This window comes from Athene cunicularia (assembly GCF_003259725.1).
Source record: "Athene cunicularia isolate RWA chromosome 2 unlocalized genomic scaffold, athCun1 chr2_part1, whole genome shotgun sequence".
Taxonomy (NCBI): Eukaryota; Metazoa; Chordata; class Aves; order Strigiformes; family Strigidae; genus Athene; species Athene cunicularia.
Genome location: NW_020799095.1, coordinates 114,295,241 through 114,319,403, shown reverse-complemented (window position 1 = coordinate 114,319,403; position 24,163 = coordinate 114,295,241).

Below are 24,163 nucleotides of genomic sequence, written 5' to 3'. Positions count from 1 at the left end.
TATCCACACTCATTTCTCTGAAGATAAATACACCTTATACATCCAAAGTGAAAAGCCAGAGTTTTCACAGAACTAAAGAGAACATATTTCAGGATTGTGGAACAAAATGGTAGCTCTCCCTTACGCTCTTTACATGTGGCAAGTTGAATCTTCCTAAATCTGAACTTAAGCTCTCACTCAGCTTCCAGTATTGATGATAATTTTTGCCCAATACACTTAAGCGTACTGTCTTGAACTTCTCAGCAAAGAAAAAAACATTATATATCACATTGGGAAGGGAGTACAAATTACCTTTTTAAGAATAAAGTAACATAAATGTTTTATAAAGTATTTTAAATTAAATCACACATGATCTATTGGATTTTACAAATCTTAACTTTCTGTTAGAAAAAAGACCTGTAGTACCAGACTAATTATGTATTTTATTATATGCAACAGACTATTTAAAAGAAGTGTTAAATTATTTCACTAACTTAAAGTCCCCTACAAAGAAAAAGGGTTGGGGAGGGAGGGATGGGTGTGAAGAAAGCCTGTACACTGCAGGACACAATGTAGTAGATGGAGTGAATAGATTTCAGGAACCTTAATTTACTGTCTGGACCATTAACTAGGTCTAATAATGTCCCACAGAATATGGGGTACAGCTGAGATACGGGGCAAATACCAAAAAGACCTTCCACAACTACTATTTATTGGACATTTGTTTGTTTGAGGGTTTTGTTTAACAAAATTCAGATAAGCATTTTGAACATCCTATTGTTTTTTCTGAAGAAGGATATGCCAAAAATGGTGGTTTATTCTTGGCCTGTGGAATGGAAGCAGGCTCTTGCATGTACAAATGAAGTTTGACTTTTTTGGTTTTTAACATAATGCCTGGCTCACAATGATCATATGAGTGCTTATTCAGACCACAACATAAATGACTATACCAAGCTGTTCTCTACAATGGAGAATGACAAAAGGAAGAGTTTGGAACTCTTAACAGCTCCCAGTGTGTGTAACTAACATACTTAAACAAACCACTGTGTTCAAGTTCACTTAGACATGGAAAAAGGGTGCCTACACAGCATGAGCAATGGTGCCAGAAGTTATAAATTGGAATGGGGACTGTCAGATGAGTACAACCTTCATCACACATCATGTGCAGTGTGGCTTTTCCTTCCAAGCAGGATTAAGCTAGCATGCTTTTTTCCTATAAAATCAGGAGAGATTCAAAAGGAAAAGAACAAAATTTTATTCTGCAAAACTTTAATGGGTCTCCAGTACCTTCTTCACAAAGAGTAAAACTAACTGGGGTGTTTTCAAGTGTGCCACTTAATTGATATACACTTCTAAAATTATTCCAATGTAGTTATGTTCAAACAAACAAAAAGCCTTCCAGGGAAAAGTCCGTCATCTTAAATTTTAGAACTATGCAATTTCACTCCCCTTCTCATCAAGATTTTGAAGACCTTGGAAGTAGCTTGCAAGTCAAAGATAATTACTGACCCAGTACCCAGAGCCACAGTCTTTCAAGCCACTGCAAGCAGTAGAAGCAGCTGACGTTCATCTACCACAAAAACCTTTTACCCCCAACACGGAAATTCTTGAGCTACCTTCCGTTTTCCACAAGCTTTTCAGAGACCGATGATGACATACAAGAGCAGCATTGCATTCATGGATAAGATGTTAAAGGAAATTTTTACTCATCTGAAAATAAAACTTGAAACTGGTCCCATTTCACATTAGGCAGGTCTGCCTACCTTCTCCCAAAAAGCAGGGCTAAACTTAATTTTATAATAGAAAGCACTATCTTCACCGTTCCTAATGATTCACATTCCATTTCAATTTACCTTTCAAGCTTACCAATCTTGCTGCAGCATCTACAGAAGGCTTGAAGTTTCCAACTCCTTTTAAATAAAAAAAAAAATAAAATTACACATTCCTACACCCCTCCCCTCAACTAAACCAAAAATTTATTTCTTCTCACTGGAAACCTGTGAGGTTAAAATTTAGTGTAGAGGGGGTTTGTGCTTCATCTTTTCATTTGTTTTTAAGTAGGAAAAGTAAGCAAGTTAAAGGGGAGAATAAGCTACAAGATTAGAGTACTATTTTACAAGTGTGAGAAATAGGAAGGTTTATTTTATAGAATCATAGAATGGTTTGGGTTGGAAGGGACCTTTATTATAAATCATCTAGAGTTTGAAGAGTTTATACTGCAATCTTAGTTAAACTAGCAATTTATTTTGTGTTTGTAAATACCTGAAAAAGTAAAAGTCTGACCCATAAAATGGCTCATTAAAAAATAACAAGCAAAACCACTTAAGTAGCAAAGATCACAGAACAGATTTCAGGAACTCTTCATCAATTACTATATGAAGAATGCTACCATACAGATTTGTGTAACCGGCCAGATTTAGAGCTATTTCACTTACTCTTCGGAGTCTGGTTGTCAGAACAAGACCTACAAACAGCTAGTGTATTATCTATGCTACAGTGCAACACAGAAACACTACTAGGAAAATCTTCGTTCCATCAAGGGTCAAAAACCTGATAGTCCAAGGTGAATAAACTCAAACAGCTAAAAACATACTCCTTTGCTTACAAACTACACATAGAAATTACAAGAGGTACAAAGAACTTGGACATTCCATTGCTAAACAACATTTCCAAATTTATTTCCTCTACACAAAAAGACTTATTCAGAATATAATAGCCATCAGAAAACTACAAGCATGAACCCCTACACTGTGTTTTACTTAAGAAGCAAACAGTAAATAGCAGTATTATAACATCCTTAGCACATGAAGAACTATCTTGATAGCCTATCTTTTTAAGTTAGCATGCAAAGACGTAGATAACCTGAGCCCAATAATACAGTGCACGGCTGAGGAAGCAGCACTGGATGAGGCTCTGCTAGAGATCAATTGATTTAGGAGTCACAGGAATTAGTGGCAGATGAAATGCTTATGCTGTATAAGCAAATATTATTTGTACCTACAGCTGAGACTAGGGTAACTGTTTCATTAATGATGCTTGCAAAGCAATAAAATCTAGCTCTTTGTCCTCCCCCCCAGTGACATATACTATATAAAACTAGTTATGAAAGTAAAAGTACTTAGAGGTACTTGAAAGGGATGATGAACTGCCTGCTGCTGCTAATTAAACCTTCACAATGAGCTTTCCTGACCAACTTTTTACACCACCTTTTAAATTACTGTATCCAAGAACAAAGCATCATCCAAACATCTGAAACCAGTAAGATCATGATTCTTCCTTTCCTACCCTGCTCAGCACCTGCAATCCATATACCTCTGTGTTTTCAGACAATGGTGATCTTTGAGCCCAGTTGAAACAACAACAAGAGAAGATCCCCTCAAAAAAGTACATGTTACGTCCTCAACTGAGACTGCAGCTTCAAAGCAAAGCAAGAAATGGAACATCTCACCTCAGTAACAGCCAGACATCAGAATCAGGTGCCCTTGGACACTGTTTACCAGTGTGCCAAGCCTGGATGAGAAGTTGTTGAGGAAAAAAATTCTATTTGAGAAACTTCAGTGTCTTACCACTCTAAAATACATGAAGACTTGATAGACTGATTTTTCTACCACTTGGCCTTTGTAAAACTGTTAAGGGGGCTCTGTTGTATTTCTCCAAAACCCTGGTCTTTCCCTCTCAGTTTAATGGATCCTAACAGAAGGACTTAACACCAACTGCACCTACTGTATCTCCATAGCACCCAACACATTCTGCACAGCTCTGCTAATTACTCAGAAACCAAAAAGAGAATAATTAAGCAAGAGAGATACTGGGACCAGCTTAATCAAGAGATGTCTGCAAGGCAGTAGCAATAGCAACAGCTGTCAACCGGATTTGTGCAGTCAGGATTGTCAGGAGTCCCAGCCTGCTTCTGAGCATCCAGGTAAGCCAGCTGCCACCTTCCCTTTCAAACACAGCCCTCACTAGTCGGCCATGCCTCTCACGGTAAGCTTGGGTTACAGCACAGGCGGCACTCTCAACATATTCAAAAGCTGTTGCTACCAAAAACTAGAAAAGTGTTTATTTAAAATTAAGATTAAATTAAGATTAATACAAAACCATAAATGGCATCAGACTTATTTTTCTGATTATTCAATACCTACATTTTTAGGCACCTGCATTTATAGAAGCAGCAGTTAGGTGTTAGTAACACTAAATGCTAAACAGTCTATGTACTCTAGTAGCGCCTCCTGACACCTACATATAAAATGGATTTTCCTTAGGAAGGATGGAAGATGCTATGAAACAATAATTTCTATGTATTTATAATCTTTTTAGTAAACAGGAATTGAGGCATTAGGTTAAAAAAAACCCCACACCAATAAAACCCAGCAAAACCACTTCAACATCTGTCTGCTTAAAAATAAAACTTCCCCTATTCTCTAGGGCAGTGGTTCTCAACCTGTGGTCTGCAGACCCCTGTGGGGGCCACGATGTTGTCACAGGGGATCCATGAAGGCTTAAACCGGGGGGTGGGGAATATCCAGCCCAAACATTTGGTCTGGCCCACGGCAAGCACTGCCCCTCCTTTTGTCACAGCCCCCTCTCCTCAATGTTCCTCTCATACACAAGCCCCCTCGCCTGCTCTGATGCCCTAGTATGGTTGCTGGTGACTCCCCATCTCAGTGGGACCCACTTTAACTAGGCAGTTTTTCTCTTAAAGACATTTTCTTAACCCAGCAGCCTTCTTTAGGGCCACAACGGGGCTGAAGTCTGTTCCTCCAAGTGGTGGCCCTGGACCCGTAAACAAAAATACATGGTGACTGAACACAGACAAACAAGGGGGGAGTGAGAAGAACTGTAAAAAATTTTCATCAAATTTTAATGTAAAAATTGGCATCAAATTCAGAATCAGCATGTTAAAATACCATAAAATGGGCCACCTGAGCAAGAGGAGTGTTGATGCTATTATTTTCAATTCATGTGGAATCACTGTAATGAAGATATTATACTAGGAGTGTGTGCATTAACAGGTTAACACATTTCCTCTTCTCTCCAAATTTGAAGACCCTTCATGAGAAAACTGAAATATATGATGCAGTCTGGTGCTTTAAATCTTGAATTAAGTCTTGGTGGTCTGCAGTCACAAAAGGTATTTAAAGGGGGCCTGTGGTGAAGGAAGGGTTGAGAACCCCATCTTTAGGAATCTCAAGATTATAAGTGGTATCACATACAGAAGGGATTATTCAATTGTTTCACAACATCAAGATGCTCTACTAAGAAACAGGCTAAATCACTTTTTTCTGTCTATGACAACATGTCATTCAATTTAGTTCATTTAAACCAGGAGAGTCAACTCCATGCTCTTGATAGCTTGGTCCACAAACAGCACTTGTTGATAATATGGAAATTTGAGATTATCAATATGGTCATAACATACTGCTTTACATGAGGATGCACAGGTAATTTTTCACATCACTCACCCATTCCCTATGTCTTTTTCACAGCAAGTACAAAACTGAGCTTCCTCTCACACCTTCTGAAACACTAAATGAAATAACAGCATTAAAGCTGGAGTAAATTTACAGGTAAGGTTCAGAGCAGTACTAAGAAAGCCTTTTTTTCCAGAGCTGAAGCCAACCAGAACAAGTTTAAAGACAAGAGTTTCATTTGAGAGGCAAGGAGGAAGTATACATCAACAAAGCAGTGATGCAAGGAACATCTACAAGATAGAAATCTATGTAGTGCCTCTATTTCAAAACCTATGATGGCAATATAGTCTATTCACTTACAGTTTGTTAGAAAAGCATTGTTCATCTGTTATTTCACGAGACATACCACCTTTTATCATAATTGATACAAGTGAAAGGGGGCTACAGAACACACTCTGAAATCTTTTTGCTGTTTCGAGAACTAGACTGAAGATTTCAGTGTTTACCACAAACTCTGAATTTCACTGGAGCCAGGAGACGGTCCAGCCAGTTTCCACTACTTTTTGACCTAGGCATCTGCAGGTTTGACTGAATTCAAACCCAGATAACTACTGATTCATCCATTTAAATTAATTTCCCATTTCTGCTGCACCATATAGTAGCTGCTTAATCTGAGAACCTGCTAGCCAGACTGGCATACCAAACAACTCCTTAAACTACCAGTAGACACTGCCTGTTGTTCTCAAACTTCAGAACACAAGCTGGATTTCCCTTGATCCCGATCTTGTATCTTCCATAGTAATGCTCCAACTGCAGAACACAGGGTGGAGAAGCTTCTTTACAAAACACTGCAGAGCCTTTTACCTGACATCTCCATACCCATTCTCACTGCTCAGTTAAACTATTAACAACATGGTAGTTGCTCACAACTGAGATGCTGAGTCACACAACTGATATCCATCAATAAAACCAGTCCTGTTTTACTGAGTCCTCTCCTTCTTGGTCACTGTTTTGTTCACATTTTTCAAGAAGGCAACACATCTCATGGGCATGGAGGTTCTCACTCTGCACAGAACTACATGTGGCAGCTGCACTGACAGTCATGCACTTGCACAGAAAACCATCCAGAAGTATATATTACATCTCTGATAATGCAGTACATCTTTCCTCCCAAAAGACAAACAATCACTCCTATCAGAAACTCTGTAATAATTTCTGTTATCAATTTCTGCCAACATCAAGCTAATAAATGCATGATCCCCAGTTAGAAATCGATGGTTAAATTACATATAGTATATTAGCTGGGATCTGGGGGCAGAGGGGGGCTAATTTGAGAAATACATAGAAACCTCTCTTTCAAAAGAATAAGCATTAGCACTTTTAATGTGCTCTGGGATTTCAAGTTGAATGTACGAACCACTTAAAAAAAAAAAATCACTTTACACTAATTTTCAACTGGTTGCCTAACACCCATCTCCTAAGTGACTATCATCAAAACACAACCATAACACTAGTGATGAATTAATATTAAAATCCTTCAGTGAGATCACAGAAGTCCTCAAAAAAAACAGCCCAAGTTGTCAGAGCACACTTCTCCCACACGCTGAGTAGTAGTCAGGTTCTAGAAATAAAAGCTTTGTTCAATTACAAGAGTGGGTGCTAAGTACGTTTCTCATTTACACGTGTAATTTTGAAATCCAAACCAATTTGACAGTGTCTAAACAGATTTTAAAAGCCAGGAATGAATACTTCCAAAAGGAAGAAGATGCAATAGTCAGAAAAAGGGAAGCTGCTAACTCACTTGACTAGCAAGGGGCTGAACTCTGACAGTTATATATACTTCATCAGGGATAATTAAATAAGTTTTGCAGGGCTTCCATGCGCCAGCAAGACAGAAGTGGTTACAACTCTTCATGTATAAAACAGGTGCTTTGTTGTTCACCTATTTTGCTTTACAGGAATACTCTTCAGTTGCACGCCTGCATTGCCACCATCTCTGCTGCTGTTGGTAACTTACCAGTATGACTGAAGAGACAGCAACAGCCCAAAGATCTGCAAAAGGGATAATCTAAGCAACTGCAGGATGAAAGAAGTGCTTAAGACAAGAGCAGCCTAAAATAGCAGTCTGAAGACGGGCAGCAGGCACCTGCCTGCCAAAAAAGAAGACACCTCACAGGGTGAAGTTCCCCATCCCCTGGGCCAAGAGAGCGATGGCCACTCCAAGGTTTCATAACGCCTCCCTTGGCTCCCTGCTACTTCTTAGTAGTTGCGTATTTTTGTCTTCACAAATAAGGCTTCAGCTCTTTCTCCCACTGTCTGCAAATTAACATTTAGCATCGCTGTACATTTCTGAGCCGATCACAGGCTGAAGCACAGTGCTTTTCCCAGGGTAGGGGGCAGCTGCCATGTGTGACAGGCCAACAACGTCACATACACAACTAAGATCAGTAAACATGTTTGCTACAAAGAAATGAAAATGCACCTAACAAAGTTTTCCAAGATACTAGATGTGCATGTGTTGCATGCCAAGTTTCTGAGAGGAAAGGAAAATAAGCATGCGAGCCATTTTCTCCAAAACCACAACCCCCTAATTCCCCGGGTCAGCGCAGTGTCTGGTCCTTCAACATTTTACTCGGCTCAGCAGATGAGGAAACAGTCACACCAGAAGGCCCCGTAACAGATGGAAACCAGAGCAGCTGGAGAGCAGGGAAATGTCTGTGCGGGCGTGGGGCGAGGGGGTGGGGTGGGGGCATAAAGCCCATCCCCGCTCCTAAGCTTTAAAGCTGTGTGCAGCCATTGCGCTGTACTGCAAACTCAGCCCACAGATCTGCTGGGGAGAAAGCTGAAGGAAGCGGTACGTGGTTGGATGATTTAGTGCTTCCAAGGCTTCCATCAGGAAAATGACACTGAGCCACGCAACACGGACCTGCAGGCACAGGGTGCGAGCTCCTCAGGGGAGCAGGAGGCAGCGGAAAAGAGCAAGCTGGGCTTTTGCTGCCTTCATGAAAAGCACAACAGATGAAGAACTGCCAGCTCGAGAAAACCTAGAACTGGAACAGTGAGGAAGGAGACAAAACTATACATGCGTACTGGAGAAGTGAGTAAGGAAAGAGTAGATTAATTAAGATCAAGACCAATCAAGGTTTGAGGGATGTTTTTGTTTTTTTTTTTAAAAAAAAAGAGGTATTACAGAACTAAAATGGCACAGAAGTATGTTTTTAAAGAGGAAAAAACAAACATGGTGAATGAGGAAAAATAAAAATTGAAGAAAGAAGCCCTGACATATGGTACAATTATTCCACTGCAGTTTAGATTCACAGCTTTACAACACCTGCACAGTTAATAACCGTATTAAGTCACAGATGATGTCACCAGTATTTCCTTTCTCAACTTAGTTAACTATTAGGGAAATACATCTAACAGGAGTTTCTACACTTTTGGAAAGACAAATGACTGTCCATGATTAAGATCCCCATCCCTTGGCACAGTCTGGACAGCAGCCTACCCCCAGTTCCTAGATGAGGGAAACACCAAGCCCTGTGAGGGAAATAGAGCCATTAAGCAGTTTTATAAACAAGAGCAGCAGTGTGGTTTTTTTTTCTTGTTTGTTTCTTTCTCTTAATCCTGGTTGAAACTACCTTCTGCAATACTTCTGGGTCCCCAAGTCAGGAGACGAGAAACTAAACTGATCAACATGTAAGACGGAAGTCCTCATATGAGAGCAGCAGATTAGTGTTAACCCAGATAACACAAACAAGGTCATTCAATGCTTGTAAAAGGCACACAGAAATACTCCATTATATATACATACATATGTAACTGTTCTTTACCTGGCCTGCCATGGAAAATTAGACTTTGAACACTGATTTTCAGCAGCTGTGAGCAAGTGCAAAATTGACAGGGTAGTGTAAAGTTTTCATGACAATTTTTCCTCCTTAGTTATTCCTGTTCCTTAGCACAAACAAGATGCTTTCATTCTATTGTTTATCTAAAATGTCTCAAGAAAACGTTCGGGTGCAGTCTGCCACTAGAGGTAAGCTGATCTAACCATTAGTTGCCATCAGAAGATCATCACCACAGGGGCAGCTGAACAGCAGTGACAGCACAAGGGAAGAAGCAAGAGTGGTACAGCTGATTTCAAGCAGCACAACCCATTGGATCGGCTTATTACTATACCACTCATTCAAACTGCCTTGAGGCCACAGCCAGGTGGTTCAACAACTTAACCTGAAAAGCACACCATTAAAACAAGCCAGGCATTTGCTGTATCAAAGAAAATGATAAACCAGTCTCTGCTGGTATGACTTCCAGGGGAAAAAAAAAAAAAAAGAAATTGTCATTTTATCAAATATGTGAAACGATATTTTGCATCTAAGTGATCAAACACACAATTAAATTGACACCAAACACTACACAAAGCATGGAAAATCTTGCAGTTACTGCTAGCTACTCCTGCTGGCTGAAAGGGAAGATTGCTGACTTGGGAGTTCTTTCATACCAATGTACAGCTCCAGTGAAGGATGTGCAAATATTCTCGGATCTGGCGTTAGAATTCATATTAGACAAGAAATGTTACATCTCAGTGTGATTTAGGAAAATAAAGGCCATTTGTGAACACTAAGGATATTTGTCAAGAGAGTCAAAGAACAGGTTTTAGTTAAGACATTCCAAAAGCAATTAATCCATGGTGCTCGGAGGACTGCCTCCAGCAGTTCAAGCCAAGAACACGCACAGTCCCTCAATGAACGGCTGTGATGGATAAACATGCTACTTAATGGAGAATATTTTGTCTACATCCATTCAACACCTAGGAAGACTTCTGGACACAGAGAAGTAAAACTTTCATGGATTTCTCCTAACACTTCCCCTGCTCACACTGTACTTGTCTGCAATCTTCCCCAAATCCCCATACTGAAAGTCCATTAGAATAAGATTGGAGTTTACATACTCTTTTTTAAAAAACTTATTTGCCGCAAGAATTTTTAAATATATCCCACTAGTTGAAACACTTTTGTTCCAAGAGCTGACCATTACAGACTATTTTCTAGATATGGCAGGACAAATTCCTTCCTGTCTGAGAGTTTCCATGGTAATAAAAGTCCCCTTTAAACACATTCACGGTGGTTTGGGCAGGCCAAACAGGCAGCCTTTGTACTGAAAAGCTCCCTCTTTGTACTCCTCTGTGCTGATCCTGCACAAACTAGCGTAAAAGTGTATTTTAGTGGAGGCAGAGAAAAACTAAGGCTCACATCAGTTTCACACGACAACTGTTTATTCCACAGCACAGATACAATCCTCTGGAAGATTCCCTTCCCAAAGAATTTCAAGTGGTTGGAGACAGCAAGCTATAGGACAGTCTACAGCACGTTTCAAGCAGACCTAACCCCAGCAACTTGGCCACTTAAGACTATTAAAAAGATGAACTGAAATGACCATCCTCCTTTCCTCTTCCCCTCTCCCCACCATGTAGTCTCATTGCTACTTGGAGATGGCATATTTACACCAGTGCATGTGCGTCTAGTTAAACAAGAGTAGTCTTAACTGATACCTCCATATCAATTTGTAGACCCGTCACAGAAGGGGATTGGAAGAACAACCTAATGTGTGGTTCAATTTGCTGTTTGCAGGAATATACAGAAACAAAAATGTTTTTAGGATGTTCAACAAAGCACCTCCCTTGAAATTTCTATCTATTCACATTTGTACTCTGACACCTTTGAGTACTAGCACAAATTCTGGCACATTTAGGTCTTGCTACAAGTGAAGCCTTTCTGTATTAGGAGTTTACATTTCACTAAATTCACAGTATTTCAGATTTTAAAAGATTTTTTTTCCACTACCACTACAGCAGACCTTCAACACATGCTGGACCAACTCCACAGGCAATGGAGTCTCTTAAAGAACTAAATCATTAAGCATAAACATGAAACTTTAATTCACTAAGACAGATTTCAGCTATCCTTTAGATTTTTCGTTAGCTTTTGAAAATTTGTATGCAGATTTAATTTTAGATAAAAATCTCTATTTCCTGATCAAGTCTGTTCACTACAGTTTTCAAACCCTGTAGCTGCAGACATTTCTGCAAGAGTCTTAAGAGCAGCTCAATTCCCAAGCCAGTATTCCTTTGCTTACAATAAAATAAGGGAGAGAAAATTTAAGCATCTAGCTTAACTTGTACAATGAGTTTTCCTCCAGTACTACTGCTAAAATTTGGGCTCCCCCCCCAGTCTAGTGGAAATGTCAACACAACACTGTCTGTCTCATCCAGGCTTTTGAGAAAATGTATAGAGAAGAACAGCAGGAATAGTTCTGAGAAATCAGCATAATGCTTCATATCTCTCAACAGTTTCAGAACACCACTCCAACACACAACACCCTCCTTCTCAACTCCCACCCCTGCCATGGAAATCATTTCCCCTTGGGAGCCCAGGCTCCTGAGAGGTCCAATCTTGACTGTAGATTCTCTTTGCTTCCCAAGAACTGAAGCAGTTTGTATGAGAAGCATTATCCAGATGAATGAAAAAAATCAGTCTTGTGATCACTTTTGCAAGCGCAAGAATGAAAATACCTGATCTTTGTCAGATCTAATTCAGAGGCATTAAATTTCCTTTTTGGCAACAGAGGAAACAGCCTTAAAAATTACAGCAAGTTTAAAATTGTGGGAGGCAGTCCAGTAACATTTAAGACAAGCAGATTGAATAGAAAGGAGAAGTTTGAGAAAGGCATGTTACGCAGAACTATTTGGACCCATAAAACCAAGTTATAGCTATAACTTTCTGGATAAGCTTTTCAGTAGGCAGATTTTAAGAACAGGATCAGAGTAGATACAGAAAAAAATCAGAAGACAGCAACGTATTCATGAAACGCCTCTCACAGATCTAGTAGCTCACTGACTACTTGCAACTTAAAAATTATGGGTTTAGCTTAACCAAAAGCTAGCAGCATTCATTTTTTTCCAATAGAAAATTTCAACTCAGGAAAAGAAACTGAACAGAATTTGTTTTGGTTGCCAGCAAAACCTGGTCTATCGCTTTCGTTGAAACTAGTCCAATTTAAACAAACATCAATGTAACATCCCACATTTCTCATGCTAGCAAATCTTATTAAGAATACTTTCCACAAACACATGGTATTGCTCAGTTATTAACAAAAAAAAAAAATTCTTACAGAGTCCTTAAGGATCATATGTAGTAGACCCATCTACTTCAGCAATCTAGCTATGAATATATCTCCTTAAACAGATGCAACGTGTTAGATGATTTTCACTGTAGGTTGTAATATTTCTGAGTACGTTTAAATTGCCCTCAAATTATGCTTTATCAAGCTATCATGCTGATTGTAAGATAACGGAATATAATCAGAAAAGGTAAACTGTAGCTTCTATTTCTTACGCACCCACTTCATAGAAATCAGAATCATCGTACGACAAAGATTTCATTACCACCCTGTTCTGACAGAAACCAATATTAATTATTATTTGAATTAACCTTTGAGCCACAGTTTTCATCAGTACTCAGTAAAGACATGGACAATTTCTAATTACATTCTACTCTCATTATAAGTCACTAGGCTGTAAAGCTGTATCTGACAAGACTGCTATACTTGGCCTTGAAATGTTTTGGACTTCACTATAAATCTTTCAACATCCAAGAACTCATTGAGTACAAGAGCTATCAGACAGGATGCTTCTCCAGCAATTTAGAAGTGTTTTTAAAGGGATACCAACTGTGATATCACAGAATTGCAATACTAATGCTGAATGAAAATAACGCAACTTTATCAGTCAGCATCATTATACAGGTGATCTTTTACCTTACATACAGTGGATCCAGTCAGTCTATCAAGTGCAATTATGTAGTGATTATAAACTGAAACATAATTATACTCAACAAATAGTATAAGAAGAAAATGAAAATTTATAGACTGGCAAAAATCTGATACTAAAGCTTGCAGCAAATATCCACATTATAGGCTCTATCTATTACAGACCAGAGAAAGAGATTTTATCTGCTAAAGACTTATTAGTTCTCTAGTAGGAAATGCAGATTTTCAGGGTCATAAATGAAGAATAACCTGTAATTAATATACAAAAATTAGTACAAGAGGACAGGGTTTTTTTTGTAATTTTTCTGCTTTACCTCACATAATTACTTTGCTGCGGTCAGTTAGCTGGCCAACAAAAAATGAAATATATGCATGGATACAAGTAAAGTGAATGCCACTCTGGAGAACAGGTTTCTACCCTTGACTATGCCAAATCTCTTGAACGAACAAATTAAACTTCTAAAAGAGTGATTTCTGGCTCTGTAACCCGAGCCTCATTTTCGCGACTTCACAAAGCTCACATCTATGACTAACTCCAAATGTTCAATCTCTGAGCAAAAGACAGTTTTATTTGAAGGAATACCAGAGGCTGGGATCTATCAGGTTTCAAACCCAGAACTTGACTTTAGCTGCTGACTCAAGACATATTTCAAGATAACAGGAACATATTTCAAGATATCATTTTTAACCTTCCACTGTTGAAAATACCTGTACCTTAAAACAGAAGCCTCAGTATGAAATCAGTTTAATTCCAGTGAATGACATTTCATGTTACAGAAAAACCTTGCCTTGGACTAAGATGCACAACAGATACGACTAAATTTTGCTCATCTCCAAAAAACCCAATGATCTTTCCTTCACAGATCACTTTTCTGGGTGCTGTTAACTATACAGAAGATCTAAGTTACTAACTTCACAAAGATTTTAATAAGAAATTACAAGACATAAGGTAACCCAATATAAGGCATAGAGTTAACACAGAAAATGCCAGTTGTGCATGTATTAAAACATATTATGGATTCCATTAGTTAATGCACAACAGCTTTGTAATCACATAGGATAAATGATGGTCCATAACCGGAATCGCTAGATACAGTCAGACTTATCACAACACAGAATATGCTAACAGAATTCAGAGATCTCAAGTTTTGGGAAAGGCTAGAGATGACAAATGGGGTTTCTGTCTATGAAAATGCAAAGTGTTTGCAACATCGGTGTCAACAGTGTTACCAATTCTAAATTTGCATCCATCTAAACACAGAAGTTGTATTTTTCCTTCCAAGACAGCTGACTAACACTACTGTCTTAAATGACATGCCCAGATTCTGAAACTACCCAGACCCTTCACCTTAAGGCCCCAACTTGCTTGCTCACTCAAAAACCCAAAAATTTGTCATACTGGTTTGTTGCTTTTTTTCCCCCTTGAAGTTGCATGCTTTTCAGAATTTATTCCAAATTTACATCTTCTTTGTATTACAGTAGTCTCTACGTGAATATTCAGGTAAGTATTCTTCTTTTATATCCAATACATTAACTGGATTATTCTTCTACTCCCCCAGCTGAAAACACATAGCTGGTAGCCTGACTCTTTCTTTTGTTGACATAGAAGGGTAAAAGAGGAAGAAGAGAGGAAAGAAAAAGCATCTTTCTTAACCATGCAAAAACTCTGCTTAAACAGAAACAAGTAATTTATTTCCTTCTACTTACCCTTATCTATCTCATTAATAAGAAAATGAGTCTGAGTGACGGGCAAATGTAAATCAACTCATGCTCCAATCACATACAACTGTCTGATTCGAATCAATAATCATACAGGGGATAAGGAGGCATCAGAGCCACATCAGGATAGTGCATCTTCATGAACATTTTTAAGTACTTTCCACATAAAGTTTCCAAGAGCTTGCTGTTGTAGTTAACGCTGGATCAGCCCTACTGCCCTGATAAACTTCAAGGTAAACCAGAAGGAACAAATATGTACACCAGCCTTTGAAAAAGCAAGGGGAACTGACAACTTATGGTCAAAAGAGTTGGTTTTGATTTTATCCTACAACAAATCCTATGTTAGGACTCTATTCTGCTAATGCATAACTGCTCCATATATCCTCTAAAACAGGAATGTGGAACACAAAGCATGTGATTTCATTTCATACCACTCGTTAACGCATATACCTTTTCAATTAAAAATAAGATAATGCTAACAACATCATTAAATCATCAACAGTAAACTTATCTGAAGGACTTATTTGGCCTGCAGAAAGGCTGCCCTGCCTTTTAGTTTGATACTTTTTGTGTATTCCAGACTTGAAACACTGAGCTTCTAACAGTTTAAAATAAAGAAGCCTAATATACAGTTGTCTCGATTTTCAGAAATTCAAAGTTACAATTTAATGAGCAATTGTCATTGATGGTGCAATACCCAGCTACTTCGAGGTCTTTGTCAAAAATGTACTTGATGGAGTGGTATCTTAAAAATCTTTAAAAGGATACTGCTGGGGGATGGGGGGAACAAAAGTGACATACGCCTTTGACAAGGATCACAGAAACAGGAGCAGATACCTATAACCCATAGCTTTGTTCATACTAATAGATTAAGACCTACTTCCCCCTCCCAATGCCACTTTCAAAATCCCATATGCGTGGGGGGATGGGGGACCAGGAGGTTAAGGGAGGAAACGAGAGCATTACAGCACCTCGTTTTGTTTATCAGCTATTCATAGACCATGAGGAAATCTTCTCCAACTGTCTTCATGCCATTTTTTCGTATCAAATTTGCTAGTGACACTTTTAAACAAGCCTATAAGCAATGTATTCTAATAAATCAGCCTACAAAAGCCCCTATTCCATTTAAACCTGGGCACTAAATGACTGATAGCTTGTGATCTTCCAAGAGCAGAGATACATTGTACTAATACACAACAACTATGCAGCTTTTAAACAAACGAATTCCAGATTCCCCCTCTATTCTTCATGAAAGTAAACTTAGGAGAAGTTCAAAATGCAATAGTTCAGGAAGAGAGAAAAAATAGCTACAGCACCCCTCATTAAACACCACCTAAGGGAATTTTAGCGTTGCACAACACACTGCTTTTGATTGTGTCTAGGCTGGATTAGTTTCAACCCTTGTTACTTCTAATTTTGTTACCAACCTTTACTTTGCAGACAGAAAACCACACCTCCACTTTCTTCTAGGTGCCTTGCTAGTATTACCTGAACAAAGAAACGACCCCATCCTAAAATGCCTTTAAGTTCGTTCTTAAACCAAAAACCTATACTTCTGTACAGTTTCTTTTCCCATTGCCCTCAAAAAATTTACCTGTAAGCACAATGATTGCAATTTAACTTAAAGAAAAAAAACAACAATTGATGAGCTTATCTTGCACATATGGCATGCTATCTAGAAGTTGAAGTAGGTTTCATTAAAAAGTTTAAAAATTAACTTATCAAAGCACAACCATGACTCCTCAACAATTGGCATGGACACAAGCCTTTCATGACACCTGGATTCTTGGTAGGAAAAAACGAAAGGATTTTGTAACATCTCTTAAAATTCTGTTTATTTCTAAGTGTTACAAACTCACAATTGCCACCTTTCAGAGCATCCATTTTGGAAATGCAACTGCTCCTTCTTTATAAAATCAGTTTGCCTACTTCCATGACTATGGGGTCTCAAATATTTCACTACCTTTATACAGCAAACATGTTTTCCATTACTGAAGTGCAGAAGTCCCCAAAATTCAGTTGCTTATGCTGAAATACTGCGTGAGTACATATTACAGACTACTCTGAAAGTCTAAGTAACTTTCAGGATAGCCTCTTCTCTAACAGAAGTTATCAAATGAAACACAGAAATAACAGTCAAAGCCTATAACTTTAGATTTACAGACTTACTACTTTCTCAGTACTTCTCAGCTAAGGAAAGCATCATAATTCTCAAAAAAGACCCAGTACGAAGTGGTTATTATTTGTGCAGACGTTTTTCTAAATATGGTACTTATGTATCTATACATGAAGACATGAATAAACCCCTTACTGTTCCAACACTGCTTCAAGCACCAAAGGTTTTTATACAGAGTGGTACTGTAGCATGTCACATACTATGATAAAACAGAGACACTGCAGTACTAAACAATTAAATAATATATCACAGTACAGTTTTTCACATAGGAAGCCAAGAAAAAGAAAAGTCAAAGTTATGGTTCCCATAACTACAGCTTGATTGTGATACTGTTTTAGACTGTATATTTGAACAAACGCATCAATTTACAATTGATGTGGAATTGTAACTGAAGGACACAGTCACATACTTTGTCTCACTCTTAAATAAATCAGTGACATTCAAAATACATTTCCATGGCATTTGTACAACTTGGTAAGGTGACTGGTTTGCTGGAGAGAAGAAAACGGGCTATAAAAGCCTATAAACCATATTTATCAAACAACTTCTCCAAAGTTATGGTGAAGCACACGGGGCAACACTGCTGCATTTTAACTAGATTGTGGACTATTACAACATCCAACAAATTATAGGACATTCAGATTTGTCCATGTCATATTTGACTTGACTATACCATGACTCATGGCTACTGCTAATGAAATCCATTAAATATATTTAAGCTTAGCATTCCTAAAAAAGCAACAGCAACAAAAATGCATTACTGGAGTGCTTACTTTCCAAGAGAAAAATGCATGAAAATGAGGAAGCTCAGAAAGAGAAACAAAATGAGACAGTCAGACAAAACGTTTGCAGACAACAGACAAAAAAACACTATACTGAAAATGCAGAGACCTGACAAAAAAAAAATCAGCACAGTTAAACCACAAGCTGGGGAGGCTATCAGTAAGAACTTTACATCAAGAGGGAAATAAATCACAAAACAAGAACTAGCAAGTAAAATTGCAAACAAAAGGCACGTTCAGAAAGGACTAAAGTAATAAAAGGCCCTTTCACAAATGCCAGGTACATGAAGCCTCCTAGAGAATCCACTGGAACAACATATAACCAAGACTGGAAATAAATAAATAAATAAAACCCCCACAAAAATGAAAGTTTTTTGCCTCTACTATCATTGAAGAAGCTACGGGGGCGGGCTTTCATCCTTCTTGTCACATAAAGCCTTAGAGGTAGTTTTGCTCAAGGTAAAGCAAAGAGTAGCAAGTTACCAAAGCAAGATCATATTCATCCAAGAGTTCTGAAAAGCTGAATGATGAAGTACCCTGTCTATCCACTATACCACGTAACATCTTGGTGTCAAACACTGCTTTCATGCTGACGGTGCATCAGTTTTGAAAGGCGGTCACACTTTTAGACTGTCAAGAATTACAGACCAGCAAGTCCAATGTCTCAGTGGGGCAAACAAGCAGAAGATGGAAGAAACTACGTTCATGGGCATGGAGCCAAGTACAGACTATGACAGTGACATTGACGCTTTCCCACAGAAAAGTCCTTACCAATACCTGAGAATTCTTTGAAGCAATTAATAAGTAGTCAAAAGTCTGAGCTAACCTGGATAACCAAAACATGTGCCAGCTGATGAACAAATGTCCTCCACCAACAGTTCCTACAGAAACTAAGGTACACCAGCAAAAGAGGGAAGGTCTTCACAAGGATAAGTAACTGGTCCAAAACAGGAATAAAAATGTTAGGAAACATCACCTGACTCTTCTCCAGATCTGTGTTGTTTAGCATGCACATAAAAGATCTAGAAACAGGTGGTGAACCTTGAAGTGAGTTTGCTGATAATATTAACAAGTTCATTTTGCTAAAACTGAAAATCAACTATGTAGGCAGCAGCAGACCATCATACCCAGTGAAGGTGTAATAAAATGCAGATGAGATTCAGTGTAGGTAAATAGGAAGCAATGCACCTGTGAAAATACAATCCAACTGTTTTGCCTACATTTTGCTGAGCTCTGACCCAATTATCTCATTGTCAAGAAAGAGATTTGGGAGCTAGAATAAATAGATCTAGGAAGACAAGATTTGTCAGAAGAGTAAACAATGCTAAGCATATTTAAGAAAAAAAGAAAAAACAAACCAACCAGCCAACCACTGAATTGTATAAGAGATGGGATGCACAAGTCTATAAAGTACCCATATCTTGCTTCAGAGCCAGTGTTTGCTCTGACCACCTCCACTTCAAGAGTAAAATTACTGGAGGACTAAAGGGGGCTGACAGGCATCTGAATGCCCTTCAGAATCTCCAGCCTCGAGAAGGGACAACCAGGAAGAGAGTAAGAGAGTCTATGAAATCAGGAGCAGCATGAAGCAGGTAAGTAGTGAACTATTGTTCCCTTTTTCTTTTAACAAGGAAACTAGAGAACATCAAACAAAACTAGCAGGTGGTAGGTTCAAAATAAAACAAATAAAAGGAAGCAGTTCTTCATACAATGTGTACTTAAGCTGCAGAACTCATTGCCACAGTCCCAATGGAAGCCAAGAGTTTACACAGACCGAGAAAAGACTAGATGAATTCATGCAAGAAAAATTCATTAAGTATTACCTATCACTTCTTCCAAGCTAGTTCTGAGCTGCCGAGTTGTGGAGGCTAAAGGGGCTTACTGTGTTTCTGGATAGCCTCCACTGTAGTCACTGTGAAATAGGATTCTGGATGAGATAGACCTCTGGTCTCAACCGGCAAACCTATTCTCTGGTACTAAAAAAGCAAGATTGTAGTTGTAACATGGTTTTAATAGCTCTTGACAAATATGCTACTTCGATAATACACAATTTCCAGTACATCGTTTCACCTTCCTTTCACAAAGAAACTATTTCAGTCCATGTTATCAGTACTTCAAGAATGCAAGCGAGATTACATTTGAGAGGACCACAGCATGAATGAGACTAGGCCACTCAAAACAGCGAGTATCACACTATACTGAAATACTGCCATTCCCGTATAAAAGATTACCCCATTCCAACAACAAAAAATTCGATGAGAGTTTATGATCTTGTATTAATCCCTTGAGAGAGTAAAAAAAAGGTGGATAAAGGTAGTAACAAAAACACTGATAATACTAAATATTGCAGCACAAGCAGCACTTCTCTAGATGCTACTCAGTACCTGCAATGGTTTTTAAGTTCACTTTGGGAATAACTCAAAACAAAGTTGTGTTGTACATTGAAATTGTATTAAAAACATTTTTTCATGTTTGAAGTAGAAAGAATTAAAAGCAACACTAAGTGGTGAAAAAAACCGAAAATATTCATACTTTTCCTGATTTAACAGTTCTAAGAGATAGTATCAGCTCAAAGCACTGGCCTGAAGCTTTACTACTGTTATAAAAAGGTACTTAAAATAACTACAACATATTTAGGTTAAGCACTTAAAGGAATTACTGGAAGACTGAATTAAATCCTCAGCTCCAATCCTCAAATCATTGTGCAACATCTTAGCTGCTGAAAACAATCCCTCTCTATTACCTGTGAAGTGGGGACCATGCCCATCTCCTAAATTAGGTACTAATTTTTCCCTCCACAAATACAGAAGAGACAGTGATTGCTCTTGTAAGCAGTGGAGGAACTCTGCCTCTTTACACCTTTCCAGCCTACTCCAGCTTCTTCCAGCACAGGAAAGGTGCTGCTGCCACTCTATGCTGAGCACGGCCCAAGCTTGGAGCCAGCAGCGTATGCCTGCCCCGTGCAGAACAAGCCTTCTGCTAAACCTCCATCAGACACAAAGCAGCAGAAGCCAATGGTTTATTTTCAAGGACCCATAACGATCAGTTTTCACAGGTACAGAAAAATTCACCAGAACACCCAGATCACACCCAACAAATTACATACCCTTGCTTGGAACCACAGCTCTTCAAAGAGATTGTTCAGTTGTAGTTTAGTTTAGTCAAGTTAAATACTTGACTTGAGACAGAAGAAAAACCTCACAGAAAACATGAGTCAAAATAGCTAATAACATAGTACAAAGTATACTATTTGAACTTTTTCTACTCCTAAACCTAGGCTCAATGTATAATAATCACAGACTATTTGGCTGGTCTTACTCAGGAAACTGTGTAGGACAAAGGGGAAGCTTACAGTCCCTAAGCTCAATACATAAAATATAACTGTTTAGAATTTACTCCTGAGAAAAATATTTAAAGGAAGACGACATAAATTCTGAAAAATAGCAGGCTATTCAGACACAGACTCTGAACACTTAAAACAGATTTTTTTTTCAAGTGCTAAGTATCAGATCAACTCCGCTTTTAAGGACAGTATTTGTCTACTCCGCGAGAGCAGTAGCAAGGCAAAATTAACACTTGGTAAAGAACCAAGATCATCTGATGAGAACTGCTAGGTAAACAGCAACTATTACAAATCCCAATACAGCAAACCTCAAAATACATCACTAGGAACCTGGTATACCGGTTTGGAGGAGCACTCAGCTTCCTGGCTTCCAACCATCTGCCTAAGCCACTAGCCTTGAAAAGAACGAAAACCATCCAAACACTCAGAGATGCATGGACTAAACAGATATTTTGCCTTCTATCACTTCCAAGTACAACTGAGATAAAGAGCACCAAATTCACTCACTGGAAATGAATGTACTTCTTATGGTACAGCAGAATTATGTGCTCGAAACTCCTCCTGACCTTTCAGCAAGCCTTTTGCAACAATCAGCATCAGCAAGTGGGAAAATACCCCCACTGCTCCTATCCCCCCCAACTCCTGGGGTTTTTTTAGGCAACAGTTTCTCAGTTCCTCTTAAACCCTTCCTGTAGCAATGCCCACCACTCCAGACACCTCCAAATTTAATCCAGTGGAATAAGCAGCCTTTAAATTAAGGTGTTATAAGGTCATATAGCAAGCAAGATGATCGGATTAAAGAGGAAGTAGAGTTAAGTTAATACTGAGTATTTTAAATTCTGCATTCAAGACAATGGCATGATAGTCTTTCAAGTGTAAACCAGTCTTCAAGCAGGATGCCTAAGAATCTTCCTATTGGAAAAAAAAAAAAAAAAGGTTTCATTTCTTTATTGAATCCGAACATGAAATGCAGGACAAAAAATTCATCAGATAGACAAGATCTGGTCCCAGAGACAGATGTTTTACAGCTGTGCTCTGGGCTTCCTAAAGCCCATTAGAGCTAGCACATACAATTCCTAATGTAAACAGGCTGCTTTTAGTAACTACAATATTCACTCTGAACACACACAACGCTAGTCAGGGCCACCACTCCTCACAGTTTTCACCAAAAGCAGCTTGCAATATCCTCAGTACCTTGAGACAGAATTTTTAAGTTCCCTCTCCTGCACTTCCCGCTATTCCCTGTAGCTCCTGAAAGGAAGTTTTTTAGATGTAAAACCTGCAGAGAGGAATCCAGATGATGCACAACATCAGTGGAGGGGACAGGTATATCTATAGGTAGTATTTACCTTCCATTACATACAATTGCCCAAATCTTGAGAAAACCGGGGGGGGGGGAAAAGAATGAGATTTCACTCTTCCACCTGCTAAGCAGCCCGTTTCTGTCACACTGCAGGCAGTTTACACAAATAAATTTACAAAACAGCCAAGGCTCTTCAGAAAGCAAGCAGTTTCTCATGCCACGTTCCCACTATGCTAAAAGAGTCACCTCAAGCTGGCAGGTGGCTTGAGCAGGAGCTACAGTCAGAATCCTGATTTTTTTCTAAGGTGTTCATGCCTCTGCTGAACTACACAGTATAAACTGCTCATTTCTCTCTCTGGAGAACAGCAACAGTATAGTATTACAGGAGTAACTAAGCAGCGTGTTATTTTACTTGTAATTTTTTCACCAATTTTAAACAAATAAGAGTGTGTCCATTTCGCTATGAGAAAGCTTTAGATTATGATCCGAAGTTAACAGTCTCGGGTATCTACTATGAAAAAGAGCTCACACCATCTCAAACTAACAGGAATTAGGTAGATACTTGGGATGAAACTCTGAACAACTGAAACCACAGGATTAAACACTGATTTAGTAAAATTTGAGACATATAAATTGACTCAGAGGATTGATGAACCTAACAGAGAACTTCAATCTTGCCAAAAAAAAAAAAAAAAAGCAATGTTACTTTCTTGTGAATAAATTGTTTTAACGATTAAATACTTTACATTTGAAATATCAACAAGCCATTTATACATTAGTAAATCTGTAAGGTTTTTGTTCTCCTATCTCAAGAGGAAAACTGATTTCTGGGCATTGGATTATTAATACTAACAAACTGTTTAGAGCATGCAATCCATACCATCATTGGAATAAACAAATTTTAATATCAGTTTGAACTCAGGCCAGCACATTTTTCTTTTGGTGTCCTTTGCTTCACAGATGATTACTCTATTTCTGTTTCTCCCATGAAGGTTCCCAGGCAACTGAGCCAATCCACTTGCTCACTGCCACCAAAATGAAAAGATGAAAAGGGCTTGCTGCTCTCCAAGCCACCGGCCCCCCTTGTCCTTAGTACCAGCTCTGGTGTTCATCAGATCCTTTTATGAGCCAGTTTGATTCATTACAACAGCAAAATGCTCTCCATTTTACCGAGTTATTTTTCTGCCATTTTAGTGAACTAAAGTGGTTCACAGAAGGACCTGACAAGCACTGCTGCTATAACAAAGTAGCAGAGCCATGCGGTTGGGAGGAAGGGTGCAGGGGGACAAAGGCAGAGAGGAAACTTCTCCTTTCAGAACAATGTCCGGTTGAATTAGCTCACTGTATTTCTCAAACCATACCCTGACTTATAAGCGATTAGATGGACTACAAGAAGACATTCAATAACTTTCAGCTATCTTCAGAGCTACAAAAAAATTACTGTACAAAAAAATATAGTAATATGTATACTTATACAGATTTAAGTATAATACTCCAGTTGGGGGGGAGGGGGGGAAGTTCTTACAAAGATAATAGCAAGATAAGAATAACTCAATTAGAAGAGGAAGGTAAAGAATGCTTGGCAGATTTCATTCCAGCTTTTTTTTTTTTTTTTTTTTTTTTAAG